Source organism: Peromyscus leucopus, chromosome 2, assembly GCF_004664715.2.
Source record: "Peromyscus leucopus breed LL Stock chromosome 2, UCI_PerLeu_2.1, whole genome shotgun sequence".
NCBI lineage: Eukaryota > Metazoa > Chordata > Mammalia > Rodentia > Cricetidae > Peromyscus > Peromyscus leucopus.
Window position 1 is genome coordinate 132,686,378 of NC_051064.1, and position 16,569 is coordinate 132,702,946.

At 43.1% G+C, this 16,569-nt stretch overlaps 1 protein-coding gene across 35 annotated transcripts in view; it reads right to left on the minus strand.

The window, feature by feature from the left end:
• Positions 1–16,569, minus strand: part of Epb41 (erythrocyte membrane protein band 4.1) — a 160,506-nt gene that overhangs the window by 120,302 nt on the left and 23,635 nt on the right. For 2 of the 35 annotated variants that reach the window (XM_037203007.1, XM_037203005.1), the window contains exon 1: positions 13,887–14,039. The exons of 23 other annotated variants lie outside the window; for them this stretch is intronic. The gene's annotated coding sequence lies outside the window, so the exon portion shown is untranslated. Of the gene's footprint in view, positions 1–13,886; positions 14,093–16,569 lie in introns of those variants that run through there. 10 more of the 35 variants (XM_037203006.1, XM_037203004.1, XM_028887628.2 and 7 more) reach the window with 9 other exon arrangements.

Sequence of the window (16,569 nt, forward strand, 5' to 3'; positions counted from 1 at the left end):
CCTACTCTCATTTAAGTATGCAAGGAAGGTTTTTCTGCCAGTCAACTACATTGATATTCCTATGACATTTCAAGGAATGTGCAGTGGAACAAATATAAGAAAGGTTGGGAGAATGAAATCCATAAAGCTGCGTGTTACCTAATGTGGTGTTGTGATATAAAAAGAAATACACATTTGTTCTGTTCCAGCTCCTAAAATTCTTTAAATCACCAGTAATGAGTGCCTTTTCCATTCTACAGAGATAACGGACAGCTAAGGCTCCTGGAAAAGCCTGGGATGAGGGCTGCTTGCAGAGGGACCAACTTTTAGTCTCATCCCTCAACCTCCTGGGAGAGGAAACGGCTGAAGACTGAGTTAATTGCCAGTGACCGACGGTATAATTAATCACAGCTATGTAATGAAGCTGCCTATCTGGTGTTGGAATCACAAGCCACAGAACCAGACCTGAGGATAAGGTTATGGTGGATGCTCCAGCTCAGGTCAGCCACTGAAATGGACACCCTTGCCTGTGCTACACTGAGGAGAAATGAGCCATTTCCCAAAGTTTTTTCGTGACTCTGACTGCAGACCATGAAAAAGTTTTAAGTCACTAAGTTGAAAGTGATTGATTGTATAGCAAAAGATAACTAGTAAGAGCTTGTGGTTTAAAAAAAAATACACAGGAAAGAAAAAGAAAAACCTTAAGGTCTTTAAAAAGCACTGTACGCAGACTGGTAGTGTATGGAAACTAGCAAACAAACCAACAAAGACAACAAGAGATAGGAAATTCTGCCTTATCCATAAGGAAGGACCTTAAATGGATATATACATGGTGGAGCATATAGCTCAGTGGTAAAGTATTGGCATGTTTGAGGTTCTAGATTCAATTCCTGGCTTGGGGGATAGGATGTGTTCCCATCAAAAGAGTGAAAAGACAAGCCACAGAATGTAAGAGAATTATATCATACGTCTGAGAAAGATCTGCTTTACAGAATATAAAAATTCTTGGTTAGGTATGGGAGCATAGACCTATAATTAGAGCATGCGGAAGACTGAGACAGGAGCATCAGGGGAGGGTGAGGAGACAGGATAAGGGGTGTATACAAGAAGGAAGGGGGAAATGGTTTTTCCACCAAAGAGCAGATATGTGTGGCAAGCCAAGAAAGGGATATATCCCAAACACGACCACATCCTGAAGTGGGATGGGTGTTACCTTCTAAGTCCTATTACAGAGAGCCATACTAGTACTGCACATTTTCCCCTGTTAAATCTCTAAAGGCTAAGCCTGTAAGATGGGAACAGCATGTTCCAGGCGGGCCTCAGCTGCGTACTACGTGAGTATTGAGAGAAGCTCTCCACTGGGACAGAAAATGAAAGAGAAAGCTGCACTCCCTGAGGTCAGCAAGGAACTCCCCAGGGGAAGGAGAGTCTTTAGGAACAGAAGTCTTTACTATGATCTCCAATTACTCTGTCCTACATAGAGAAACTCTTTCAAAACCAAGTCTGGATGATTCATTTTATTTAGTAGGACAGAAAACTTTTTTTTCCTATCAAAATATAACATAACTGAAAACCCAGGTCTGACTCCAAAACCTGTATCCATACTGGCTCCAACATCACCTTGCCCTCAAAATACTGGCACACACCTTTAATCCCAGCACTCTGGAGGCAGAGGCAGGTGGATCTCTGTGAGTTTGAGGCCAGCCTGGTCGATACAGTGAGTTCCAAGAAAGCCAGAGATACACAGACAAACCCTGCCTCAAAAAAAAAAAAAAAAAAAGCAACCACAAATGTATCATCAAAAGTACTATTAGTAGAAAAGTACAGGACAGAGTCATCCTGAGAAAGAAAGGAGAAGAAAGCAGGAAGGGAGATTGTCAACAAAGCAATACAAATTCTTTGAGGGACTGGAGAGATGGCGCAGTGGACAAAGTGCTTGTCGTGCAAGCATGAGGGCCTGAGTTCAGATCCCTACAACCCATATAAAAGGCAGGTGTGACAGCCACCTGTAATTTAAGCACAAGGCACAAGGTTAAACTAGCTGGAACTGGCTAGCTCTGGGTTCAAATGACTCTGCCTTGCCAGGCAGTGGTGGCGCACGCCTTTAATTCCAGCACTCGGGAGGCAGAGCCAGGCGGATCTCTGTGAGTTCGAGGCCAGCCTGGGCTACCAAGTGAGTCCCAGGAAAGGTGCAAAGCTACACAGAGAAACCCTGTCTCGAAAAACCAAAACAAAAAAGGTCAAATGACTCTGCCTCAACAAATATAATATAGAGTAATCAAAGACACCCAAAGTCAACTTTGGGCTTCCACACACATATGCAGAACCACACACACACACACACACACACACACACACACACACACACACAAAAAAAAAAAAAAAAAAAAAAAAACTTATTTGAGGACTGATATCAAAGAAAAATATTTAGCTAGGTATGGTGGCTGACATATACCTTTGATCCCAGCACTGGGAAGGCAGAGGCAGGGAGATCTGTGAATTTGAGGCCAGCCTGGTTTACACAGTAAGTTCCAGACAAGGCAGGCTACATAGTGAGGCCCTGTCTCAAAAAAAAAAAAAGAATATTTAATTAGTCCAGGAGATGTGCAGGGTAGTGCCTGATTTACAGCTAGCATTCAGTATGTGTTATTCCCTATATAAGGAACAAAGACCTGAAGTAGAAAAACATTGTCTTAAGTGCTGTCCTTTAAGCTCAAGGACAATGCTACTAGAACTGAGATCCTCAAGAGTCAAAAAACTCCACAAATTTCTTTGTTGAGAGTTCCTCCAAACAGAAAGAGAACCCAGGATTAGGGCGACTCTAACATAATCGAGGGCAGGAACACAGCTCAGAGGCAGAGAACCAGGCATTGTGCTCAGCAGAAGAGGCTCTTGAGTTTGATAGTCAGCACTATGAAGAACAGTCTCGGTTCTCTGTTTCAACTAAAAACAGGAACAGCAATACTTCTCCAAAATGTGTAAAAAGCAAAAGTATATGTACGTTCATGATTTGATTAAACTGCATTTTTTAAATATTTACTTACAAAAATGAGGTACTGTGTCTTCCTAAAAAGATTTGAGACTCTTAAGAGTTTAAGTGGCTTGAGTAAAAGCTGCCTTGAAAAACACCCTCCCAAAGCAAAGCCCTTCCTGTTTTTCAAATGTGTACGTTTACTTTCACATCTGCTTCAAAAGATAAAAGCAACAATGGGACACCAACCACATAACTATGTCCTTCCTACCAACCCGGAAATGAAGCTATGAAGCCAGACTTGCTGTGAAATGGGTCTTTAGAAAACTCATGCACAGGCTAACACTCAAATGAAAGCTTAAACATTTCAGTATGAGTCTGAATCAAATCCAACAACCAACACTAGACAAAACTGATGCTTTCTATATAACTGTATTACATATTTACATATAGCAATTATACAGATATCCAATTTCAGTAGAAACAGGTACAAGTAAGACACAAAAACGAGATGTCTCAGTGGGTACACATTCTACACAAACCTGGCAACCTGAGCTCAATCCGAGAACCCATATAAAGATGGAAAGAGAACCAATACCACAAAGATTGCTTCTGGTCTCCACACATGCAAACACCATACACATGTACACGTGTATATATGTGTACACACACAAAAAAAAAACTACAGTAATAATAAACTAATAAAAATATTTAAAAGAGGAGACTAGAGAGTGTGTGTGTATGTATGTATGTGTGTATGTATGTATGTATGTATGTATGTAGAGCCTAGAATGATGGCAAACACCTGCAATCCCAGCATTTGAGAAATGAAGGCAAGAAATCAGGAGTTCAAAGACACCCTCAACTACATAGCAAGTTTCAAGGCCAGCCTGAGGTTACATGAAACTTTGCCAGAAAGGAAGGAAGGGAGCGAGAGAAGAAAGGGAGGAAGGGAGGGATGGAGGGAGGGAGGGAAGGAAAGCCAGCCACTGAAACAAAAAACAAAAAAACAGAGTTGATTCCCCTTTATGTCAATGAGGTCATATTTTATCAAAGGGAAAGAGAATTAGCATTTATCTAATATCTCTGTGTGATGGGCACATACTATGCATGTATTACCAGAAATGTGGATGTGATCTCATTTTACGTGACGAGTACAAGCACAGAAAAGTACTTTCACAAGATAACAATTATTAAGAACTCATCAGTTGTGACAGGAGAGAGTTTACATCAAAATTCCTATCCCCCACTGCTCATGGGCATGCTGAACAAGCAAAGGGTCCCAGGAAAGACTTCTCTCTTGAAGCCAATTTTCACTTGTGAACTTTTGAACAAGTTACTTAACTTTTAACTCGTTACCTAAAATGTAAAAGTAGGATTAATAACACTCCAATGACCTGTGATGAGGCTTAACTATGAAAATCATCATGATGACCATGCATCTGGTGTTGGCATGACTCTAAGTACTTCACATAGTAGTAAGGATATGGCTCACAGTAGGGTGCTTGCCTAGCATGTGCCAGCACCTCAAAAAAAAAAAAAAGAAATATGCATATACTTAACTTCCTACATTTAGCTCATTTAATCATCATAACAACATTAGAGGTATAGTATCCCCACATTATAGAATGAATAAAATGTTACAAATATGAATTAACTTGCCCATGGCCACTACTTAAAGAGTGGCACAACTAGAATTGAAAACAAAGCATTCAACCCCAAAGCCCACATTCTTTAACATCTATATTATATCTACAAAGTACCCAGCACAGAGCCTGGGTCACACTAAATCATCAATGAATGCTGACATTATTTACCTAGCATACTAAATAGACCCAGTAAATACTATTGGGGATATATGTTAAACCACAGAGAAGAGCCAGAATGTAAATACAGGTTGATTCTGCTTTTTCCATAAGTATTTGCCTTCCACGACAGAACCACTCCTACACTTGTGGGCCCAATTAGTCCTACTAATACCAAATCATTAATCTCCTTTAGGCAGGATCATGCCATCTACATTCTTTTATGATCACATTATTCACAGGACTCTGCTCATAATAGATAATTAATATGCAACGAATGAATGAGTACACTATTCCTCTTCTCAAAATTCTTCCAAGATCCCCCGTCCCAGGCTCACAGTAACATATGAAGACATTAACACAAAGTACTGGAAGGTGTATTTATACCTCTGACCTATTTGAACTCAACTCCAACCCTACATCATTCTGACTCACTGTGCTCACCAACTCAATGTTTCTCAAACACACCAAACATGGAGGTGAGATGGCTCCACCTGATAACCTGGGCTTGATCACAAGAACCCATGGTAGAAAGAGAGAACCTGACCTCCACAACCACACAATGACATTTGCTGGTGTTTATGTATGTATGTACACACACACACACACACACACACACACATACACACACACACACAAATAAATTAAACTGTAAAAACCACAGTTCATGTTGCCTACACTGCTGGTCCTCCAGATACTCCTTACTTCCTTCAGAATTCTGCTCAAAATCACCTTGTCAGAAAGGCCATCTCTGACCACTATGATCTAAAATATTAACCCCTCAACCTTAGTCTTTGTCCCCTTACTCCACTTCCCCATTCCTCAGTAAAATCCAATGACGTGCATATTTATCTGTACACTCTCACTAAAATGTAACCTATAGGCAAGGTGTAGTGGCAGTGTTTCCCTATAATCCCAGTACTCAGGGTGATTGATGGGCAGAAGGATCAGAGGTCAAGACCAGCCTGGGCTACATAGCCCTGTCTCAAAACAAAACATCAATAACTGGGGATATACTTCAAAGGTGGACTGCTTGCCTAGCATGCACAAGATGCTCGAGGTTTGATCTTCAGCACCACATACATACATATACATACACACACACACACACACACACACAAAACCAAGAACAAAATGCCTAGGAGCTGGACAGATAGCTCAGTGGTTAAGAGCACTAAGTTTAGCTCCCAGCATCTTGTCAGACAGCTCACACCCACCTGTGAACCCAGCTCCAGAGAAAAACACACCCTCATGCCACATCTTGAGAATATTTAGGCCCATGTGTTAGGAACCCCAGTGGTTATGTTCCACGCCTAATAAAATATAGTCCTGTAAGTCTAATTTTAGGAACAAATGGTGGAGAGGAATGTAAGAAATCAGATTTAGCCCAGGGAAACCTGTGTACTAGAACAGCAAAGGGAGCTCATTATCTTTCTTTTCTTTCCTAATTTAAATCTTCCAGATTTGTTTCCGAGAGCTAATAACATATGTAAACCCCCAAGGATCCATAGATGCCTAAAGCCAATGGGAAAAGGTAATTGGGAACAGGATATTTACAATGTCAAGGTTTCTCCACAAATACTAAAAATGTACACCACTACACGGAAATCTGTGGTTACCACTTTAACTAGGTGACCAGATTAGCAACACTAATTGTGGATCAGCCTGACATTATGAACTTCCTGGTTTGATTCAAAATGAAGAACACAACATCATGCAGAAGTCTTGCCAAAAAATGTTTAACCTGTGTCTAATCAAACCTACAGAGATAAATTTTCAGTTTATAGGAAACAAAGCAAATAGAAGAACAAATTAAACAAAATCTCAAGGGAACAATCAGGCAAATTCAGAATAGAACATTCTACAATCAGCTGGCACCGGGACTTATCAAAATTAATGACAAGTAGGGGGTAAGTACTGTTCTAGAGTAAAGGAAATGGAGGAGATACGACCAAATATTTACATTTAGAAATCTAAGCAGGGCTGCTGAGACAGCTCAATGGATAAAGGCACTTGCATGCAAGTCTGACAACCTGAGTTCAATCCCTGGAAACTACATAAGGTGAAAAAAAGAGAGAACTGACTCCACAAAGTTGTCTTCTCACCTTTATACATGCACCCACACATAAACATAGATATGCACATCACCAATAAATGAAAAAAAATTAAACCTAACTGGGGACATGTAAATTTGGGCTGAGTATTGACTGTTACTGTCTTAGGTATATAACCATGTGTTATGCTTATGTAAGATAATAGCTTTATTCTTCAAAAATGTATACCAAAATGTTTTGGTAGTATAAAGTACCAAGACTTCTTCAACTTTCTTTCCAAGAAAATATCATACAGAAGGATAGAGGAAGGAGGAAAAGAAGGAAGGAAGGAAGGAACGAACGAACGAACGAACGAACGAACGAAGGAACAAGAACGAAGGAACAAAGGAACGAAGGAAGGAAATATGAATCTTAAAAACAATTACAACACAGATCATAAATCTTAATTATCCTGACATTCACATCATAGTATGCACCCTATGTTGTAAATCTTGCTATGCACTAAGCCCTATCTGCACTGGGGGAGGGAGGTGCAGGAAAGGCACACTGATAATGCTCTGCTTTCTAGAAGCTGACTGTCTTACTGGGAGTACCAGGATCATATGACGTATCTGGCAAATATGCAAATGCAGCAAAAGCTCAAAAGAACACCAATAAACCTTCAGGGACTAAAATATCTTTGGAATCATTTCCTTGCCTGAAGTACACCTCCTGTATCTACTTGGTAACAACTGACTTTTTTCTACCTAACAAAATTATCGGAGACTATGGAAACATAAAATGCGTGTGTTTTGCCTATAAGGAACACAGGGTATGATTTTAAAAATAAAATACTGCTTCCATTTCCACTGAAAAAGCTACTAATAGACTCTGTGGATGTTCTCGCCTCCCAGAGCAATTGTGTTATTTTGAGTGTTGAGGATGCCAAGAAAGCTGGAAGATTTAAAAATAACCTAACAAAGAGCTCATTCCAATACCAGATGGAAAAAAAATTACTCTAAAGACACATGTGTGGGAGGACATATATACAATATCATATGATACCATGCAAAAAAGGTTTATGTAATTACATAATACTATTAGGATTGGCAGGACTCTGCCGGTAGTAAGCTAGCAACAGTGTCAATTCTCTGAATCATTTTTTTTAAAAAGAGAGAATGGGCAAGAAACAGCAAGTGGGTGGTAGAGAGAAAGGGAAAAAGGAAGGAGAAAGCCTTCACTGGAAAGCTGCCTTCATGTGTCCCTCTTGCATGCTGAAATGGTTGCCAGGTAAAATTTGAGGGCTTAAATCCTTGGAGCCTTTGACAGTTCTGCCTGTGTGTCCATATGGCCAAAAACTAAGGGTGCAGGAGGGAGTGAATATCAACAACATGTACCTAGTGCATTACCAAGGTGAAATACCCTTCACATGAATGCATGTAGCACTTCAAACTGTCAAATTAAAACACATACTTACAGAGAAACCCTGTCTCAAAAAAATAAAATAAAAATAAATAAAAAAGTAAAACATATACTTGACACACAAGTCAAAAATAGCATTTTTTTAATTAATTCATTTTACCTACCGACCACAGATCCCCTTCTCTTCCCTCCTCCCACCCCTCAAAACAGCATTTCTTTATAAAGTGCTTCCTCACACACACCCTTAAGGTTTCACTGTGAGCACCAGCTTCATATGACGTATCTGGTAAATAAGCAAACGCGCCAAGGCTGGGGAGAGGGCTTCCTGATTGAAGCCCTCGCCATAAGCAAAAGGACCTGAGTTTGGATCCTCAGAACCCACACAAATGCCACAGTAGAGAGAGCAAATTATAAAGCAGCTACTGATTATTTTCCAACCTATTTTATCAACATAAACTCACAGTTATAGTTCTTACCCATTTCATCAGGCAATCTTTCCCCTTCAGATTCACTCTGCCAATTCCTGTAACCAATTCATTCCTGTAACCATGTCTACACTGCAAGTCACACGGCTAAAAAACTATTCTAATCTTTATAGAAAGCAATCACACTGGGAATCAAGAATGACTGGTAAGAGCCTAGATTAACTGAAAGGACATAACTCAAAGAATCTATAGCCATGGAAAGTGAAGAATAAGAATCCAATTAACAATCAAAGTTTAATCCACATGGATTTATCTTGAATATAATAGACAACTGAAAAGAACAGAACTGAATTTCATAAATGAAATAGTAAAATAAAAAATAGAATAGAAAAATGAGGGGCTGGAGAGATGGCTTAGTGGTTAAAAGCATTGACTGTTCTTACAGTGGATTCTGGTTTGGCTCCCAGCACCCACACAGCACCTCACAACACATGTTACTCCAGGTCCAGGGGATCCAATTCCTCTTCTGGCCCCGGTGAGCACCAGGCATACATATGGTACATGTACATACATGCAGGCAAACACTCATACACATAAAATTTTAAATATAATAAAGTGAACATGATGCTAGAATTTCTATAATGAACAGACATTAAAGGTAACAATCTGACTGTAAAGAGAAAGGGAATGTTTGCACATCACACTTCTAATATCTCTATTCAGGATTCCTATTTATTTTCAATTACTTTGGGAGACATTGGTGATGAACGAGTTAGAGATATTAAAGTCCGCTCAAGCCATTCTTAGCATTATACTAGTCACAGAGTATTTTCTTATTCCCAAATAATTACCTATTTTTCTAAATACTTCAAGATATTTAGAATCTTATTTAAATAAAAACAATTCAAGCCAGGCAGTAGTGGCACACACCTTTAATCCCAGCACTCAGGAGGCAGAGGCAGGCAGATCTCTGTGAGTTCGAAGCCAGCCTGGTCTACATAACTAGTTCCAGGACAGTCAGGCTACATAGAAAAACCCTGTCTCAAAAACAAAAACAAAAAAAACTCAGAAAAATAAGTGAAAACAAACTTTAATCATAATCTGATTCTCCCACTACACTTTTCTAAAACTGGTATTTGAAGCATCAGCAAGATTGTTCTAAATGAGATCATCACTCGTGTTCTCCTTTCTCGAGCCTCTAAATTCTGAACAGTACTCACTGCTATAGTTTCCCCTTTATCCTTCTCACTGTGCATTCATTAAATAGCAGCAGAGGAAAGCAACATACTAATCTAACTCGGTGTGCTCTCCAGAGGATTTGTTAAACTGCCTTTTACCTAACGCGCCATGAACTCGCTCATACAAAGAGCACACGGTAAAGCCACCGTGTAGGTCACACATCAAGAACTGTAACTGACAACAAAAGTGACACACAGACTTGGCACCGGCCTCCCCTCTAGCTGTAAACTGTCACGGATGCAGCAATTACCTTCTAGTGATTCCGGATTACTTTATAAATAATGCCTGGAATTGATCAATATGGGGGAAATCCTTGTCAAAATTTCATCGTCGCAGATTTCAGCCAGAGAAAAAGGCAAAGTTGTTCATAAGAAAAGAGTAGCTGAAATTATTAATGCTTAACTCACAAACAAAATAAGGTGACCGATGCCATGCCCAAGCAATTGGGGGGAAAAACAAGTCCTTCAGAAGTGGTGATGAAGCCACATCTGAACGTGCACTTGAGCAATCGTAAGCCCAGTAAAGACTCTCGGAAAACGACGCTGGCAGCACTACTAGCAGGGAGCACCACCAGCCTGTGCTTAGCAGGCAAGGAAACAGACTGCGGTCTAAACATATGCTACTCTTCATTTCAGAACCAAACCCAGGCCCTGACAGCCACTGACATCTTAAAGCTATGAAATCAAGTCATGGTCACCAATTCTGTTTATTCAAAAATAACGGGAAAACTCTACCCATCCCACCAAAATCTATAGGCAGAATATTCTAGATCACGATCAATGACAAGCATATTAAAAGTACCTGCAGAAAACTCAAGAATCTAGTGACTTTTAGACAATGTCCCTCATAAACAATTTAACTCTGAAGCTTTCTTAGGAACAGGAAGAAAGCAAAACAAATGTCATCTTAAGTGGACTTTTCAAGAGTACGAATTTGCTTGAAATAAAGATCATAAATTCCGGGACCAGAGAGATGGCTCAGTGCTTTAAGAGTACTTGTTGCTCTTGCAGAAGACACGAGTTCAAGTTCTAGTACTCACATGATGGCTAACAACTATCTGTAACTCCAGTTCCAGGGGATCTGACACCCCTCTCCTGGCTTCCAAAGGCACACACACACATGCAGGCAAAATATTCACAGACATGGAATAATTTTAAAGACTATAAACCCCTAGGTGTAGTGGCCTCTGCCTATAATCCTATTAAAGAGGCTGAGGCCAACTATCAGCAATTCAAGGCCACTATGGGCAACACAGTGAGTTTAAGATCAGCCTGAACTATGCAACCACACCATTTCAAAACAGCTATACACACTGACCAACCGTGAACTAAGGAATGAGATGATGGAAAGCTGGATATGTAATTTTCAGTTTCATTAAAGTTGAGCCAGGTGTGATGATGGCACACACATTTTCATAATCCCAGCATTGGGAAGCTGAGGCAGAAGTATCTTGAATTTGAGGATTAGACCGAGCTACATAGCAAGACTGTCTTTAAAAAAAAAAAAAGAAGAAGAAAAAAAAAAAAAAAAAAAAAAAAAAAAAAAAAAAAAAAAAGAAAGAAAGAAAGAAAGAAAGAAAGAAAGAGAAGGAAAGGAAAGGAAAGGAGGCTGGAGAGGGGCTTAGCAGGTAAGTGCTCTGACTCCTCTTGAAAAGGATCTGGGTTCAATTTCCAGCACCCATGTGGTGGCTCACAACTGTAACTCCAGTTCCAAGGGATTTGATGCCCTCTTCTAGCCTCCACAAGCAACAGGCATGCACTTGCATAAATGTACATGCAGCCAAAACACCCATACATATAAATAAAAAAATTTTAAATAAAAGTAGGGGTTGGAGATTTAGCTCACTAGTAGAGAGCTTGCCTAGCATGCACAAGGCATTGGGTTTGGTCCTCAGCTCTGAAAAAAATAAAATTCAAAAAGACCAATGAAAAATTTAAACTCGAGCTGAACACAAGAATGTACCCATTTGGTATAAAACATTGCTATAATGCTGAAAGAATTTTAGTGAGGTCTAAAGATTTTAAGTATTTACTTCTAAGCCTGAACTTAATTTTATAGTGAGGGGGAAAAGCATGGTTTCATTAGTAGAAAAATCAGGTTACTATGCTGAGCCTAGGGCCAATATTGGCTTTACTTTTTAAAATCGCAAAGACATACAGTACTTCTATCCCCAGGCATCCGAACAATAGCTATCTTTATCTTAATCATAAACTTATTAAAAAACACTCTGATTTAGCATTTTGATTCTAAAGCAATCTGATATTCAACTTATTAAATCCATTTTTTTTTTCCTTCATGATATTGAAGAATCAAGCGTAGGTCCTCATGAAATCCAGGCAAGCATTCTCTGGTTGTCATTTATTGAGTGGTTACTGTGTACCTAATATTTATTATGGACTCTACATAATTTATACTAACACTTCAGGAAACTAAGTTTACAGCTGGCAAAGAATTTATTGTTTTCAACTTATAGAAAAGGAAAGTGGCCAGCTGCAGTGTCAAACGCCTTTAATTCCAACACTCAGGAGGAAGCAGCAGGCGATCTCTCTTAAGTTGGAGGCCAGCCTGGTCTACATAGTGAGTTCCAGGACAGTCAAAGCTACATAGAGAGACCCTGTTTCAAAAAAACAAAAACAAAAAGAGGAAAAAGAAAAGGTAAGGAAAGTGAAGAGTACAAACTTCTTCAAAAAGGAGCAAAATTACGATGAGAAAAATAACATAAAGGATGTACATATCCTGCTTCACTAAAGGAATCAAACCAACTGATTTTTTTTTTACCAGACTAAGAACAGGGAAAGAAGTAACGAGCAACTACATCAAGAACAGTAGATCCCAAGAGTGTACGGACCCACTATAATAGCACTCCAGACACAAAGGTAACTAGTTCTTGCAATTTTCCCTAGAAACAGAGGGAACAAAATAGTAGCTGTGAAATCACCCAGACTACCAAATTTTAAAAGAAAAACAAAAAAAAAAAAAAAAAAAAAAAAAAAAAAAAAACCCTCAGCATCTCCGAAAAAAAAAAAAAACACAAACAAAAACAAAAACACCCAAGTCTCCACATTTATGGTGGGTACAGTTCACGGAACAACAGGACGACAGTTGCTGCAGTGTGACCCGAAACCAGCCCGTCAGCGATTTGTTTCATGTCAGATCACTTTCTCTCTGCAGTGACCGCCTGTCCCCGGGGAGCACGACCCTGTCTGGGCAGAAGCTACCCTCCAGGAGGATCCGCCTGGTGATGCCATCAGAGGGTGAGCCTGGCTCCAGAACCTCCACAGGTACAGGCAGCCCAGCAAGCCAGGGAAAGATTTCCAAGCCGACAGATGCGCGAACTGAAAAAGGAGGTCACGGAGCTGAGAGAATAGCTTTAACCCTTGGCTCGCTGGGGCCCCTGAAGATTACGAAGGAAGGCACTGGATCTAGAGGGCTCCGAGGTTTGATCTGATTTTTTTTTTTTTTTTTAAAGATGCAGGGTCTCTGGCGGGAAGGCCTGGGCTGGCTGCGAAGCTCCGCACCCCCTCGGAGGAGGCTGCCTGACTTGTGCGGTCTGCCCAGCTTCCCGTCACCAGGGACTCCTCCGCTCCGCAGCGGCACCCAGCCCCTCCGCGGGCCGCGGCTCCGCTGCCCACCTGGTTTCCTGCCGCCGGGGCGCCCGCCCACCGCACGGTGACTGACAGGCCGGCCCGGACCCAGGACCCCTCCGCAGGAAGGCAGCCCACGCTTAACTTTGAGACGTCGCGGCCCCGCGCGCTGCCCCGGCCGCCGCGCCACTGCCGCCGCGCGCCCCCGCCCCCGGCCCGGCGGCTCCTCAGGCCGCCAACTGCCCCGAGCCCCCCGGCTCCCGCGTCAGCCCGCGCCCCGGCTCCCGGGCCTGCAGGGAGGGGGGCTGGAGACAAAGGCTGCGGCGGCGGCGGCGAAGGTGGCGCCGCGGCCGCCCGGACCGTCCCCTCGGGGCCAGCGCCGCGCCCCCCACCGGCTCGCGCGCGCGCGCGCGGCCGCCTCTCCTCACCCGTGGCTCCGGCCCGGGGCTCCCGCGCCAGCCGCAGCTTCAGCCGGACGAACAATGGCAGGCGGCGGCGGCGGCGGTGTCCGAGGCTCCGGCCCTCTGCGGCTCGCGGGCTGCGGGCTGCAGGCTGGCTGACTAAAGCCGCCGGCGGAGGGAGGGAGCGAGGGAAGAGAGCGAGCGAGCGGGCGGGCGGGCGAGCGAGCAGCCCCGGCGCGCGCCCTCCCGCCTTTGCTCAGCGAGACGAGGCCGGCGCGGCCCGCGGCCCGCCCGCGCCCCTCCCCCCCGGCTCGCCACAACATTGTAGTAAATTCCTATTGGGCCGCGCGGGAGGGAGGAGGGGGCCGGGCCCGCGGCCCGCCAGCGCATTGGCTGAGGCCCCGTTCGGGCTCCCGCGTCTTACCTCCCCCTCCCCTAGAGCGGCAAGGAGAGGGGAGGGGGAGAAGGAAAAAGAGAAGGGAGGGGGGAGGAAACAAGGGTCTAGCGGCTGTGCGCACGCGCAAGTCGAACCCGGTCTGGAGCTTGAGCCCCGGGGTTCTGGGCTCCAGAAGCACGCGTGTGGAGAATGGGGCAAGCTAGTGCCCGGAACGCGGGTGAGACCTTTCCTCCCCAGAGAGGGGGCCCGTGAAGGGGCCGCGATCTGGGGGCCTCGGGAAAAGCAGAATCCGCATGGATGCTGCTGAGCTGGCCAGGCTACCCCAAAAGAACCCCCTCTCCGTGCCCTTAATAACCTCAGGTAAGTCACTCCGCTTCTCTGAGCCTCAGTTTACCCAGCTCCTAGCTTGACCATCTCTAGGCTCCCTTCCAACCCTGACATTCAGTAAGACTTTACCTCTCCTGGCAGCGATGTAAGACCTGAAATGGAATCTTAAGAGTTGAGACCAAGCCAAGATTTCACCTGTCTTCTGTCTTCACTTAAGATTCTCCTATTTCTGCCTGGCATCCACAAAATTATTTTAAAAAATCTAGCCTCCGCGGTCTGGTCTCCAGATGAATTTAGGGTTGCTCTGAGAAGTGTACACGAGTGCATTGCTCTCTAGAAGTTTCAAAGGCTGCTTGACCCTTCTACTTCCCACCAAGCTGGTGTGTGAACAGGGCTGCCTCCCCACAGAGCAGAAAGAGGGTTCTGTTGTAAGCACACGCTTAGAAGATAAGATAGGTTCTGCTATTTCATTTTGGAGAAGAGGAAACCAAAGTGGAGAGGGTTAGCCCTGCCGAGATCAGAAACCAAGCAATGTGACATCAGAGCCTGCACATGCCAGCTAGACTGCCTACGGTGGTGGAATCAAAGCCAGTCCACAGTCTCAGCTCAGCCTCAGGAATCAGACTGCTCGGGTCCAGTGCTCAGTCTCAGCCCTCCCTAATTGTTTGACCTTCTTTGTGCCCGGTTTCTGAACCCATAAAAACAGAATAAAGGCTGGGAGTGGTGTCACATGCCTGTAACCCTAGTGCTTGGGAAGTGACGGCTGAAGTAACAAATCCAAGGCTAGCCTCCACTGCATAGTAAGCTTGAGGCCAGCCTGAGCTACATGAGACTGTGTCCCGTGTAAAAGAGAAGGGAAGACAACAGTCCCACCTTATAGAGTTATTGTAACAATTTATTAATTAATCGATTAGCTGATTAAAATACATACAGGACTCAGGACGTAGTAAGATCTCAGTTAGGTGTTAATTATACTACTACTTAGAGACTAAAATATCAACTAAGAAGCACATGCAGGCAGATAAACACTCAACTGTTGTCAGGTCTGAGCACATTTCTGCAGTATAAGTCATAAAACCCTTGAGAACCACCTGACTGCCTAAAACAACCCATTGACACAGTCTTCCTCTGTTTTTGGTTTTGGTTTTTGTTGAGACAGGGTTTCTTTGTAGCCCTGGCTTTCCTGGAACTTGCTCTGTAGACTAGGCTGGCCTCAAACTCAGAGATCCACCTCCCTCTGCCTCCCGAGCACATGTGTGCACAGACTACCACTGCCTGGCTTCCTTCCTCTGTTTTAATCACAGCACTTTCTGTAGCATTTGCCCCTGTGGCCAGCCTCCTGTCTAATGTTGACTGGTTGAGTCTCTCAAATTGTTGTATTCTGGATCCAGGAGACTGCAAGCTGGAGAGGACTATTGTCCTTCTTGTTCTGACATATTAAACATTTATTGAACCAGTGAATGGACTGTCCTCATTTTATTAACTAGACACTCAAAGAGTTTAAGTGATCTGGGTCAAGGAGCACTTGTTTTTACATACCCTGGCTCCCTGCTTTGAGCCCTTCAGGTTCAGCTGTGCTTTTGATTGGAAAGTTCCAGTGCTACCACTTCTGGGCCTCAAAGGCTTCTCTAACTCTCAGACAGGGAAATCTGGTACCATAAAGGATGAAGACTGAAAATCCATCACCAAACATACCATTTCCTTTACTACCAAGTTATCCAGGAAATCCAGACTTGTGAAGCTAAATGCTCTGCATGCTAGCCAATGGCACATCACATTTAAGGAAGCTTGTAATATTTGTAGTGTTTAGTAATCATTGCTCTGTAAAGAAGTATAAGTCTTAGGCTAGAAGAAACAAGGCAGGTGTAAATCACTCCTAGATTCAGAGTGTTGTGCAACCCCACACCAAAATCGAATGATCTAAGTTTTAAAATCTCCAAGTCAGCTGGGTGGTGGTGGTGGCATTTAGCACTCAGGAGGCAGAGG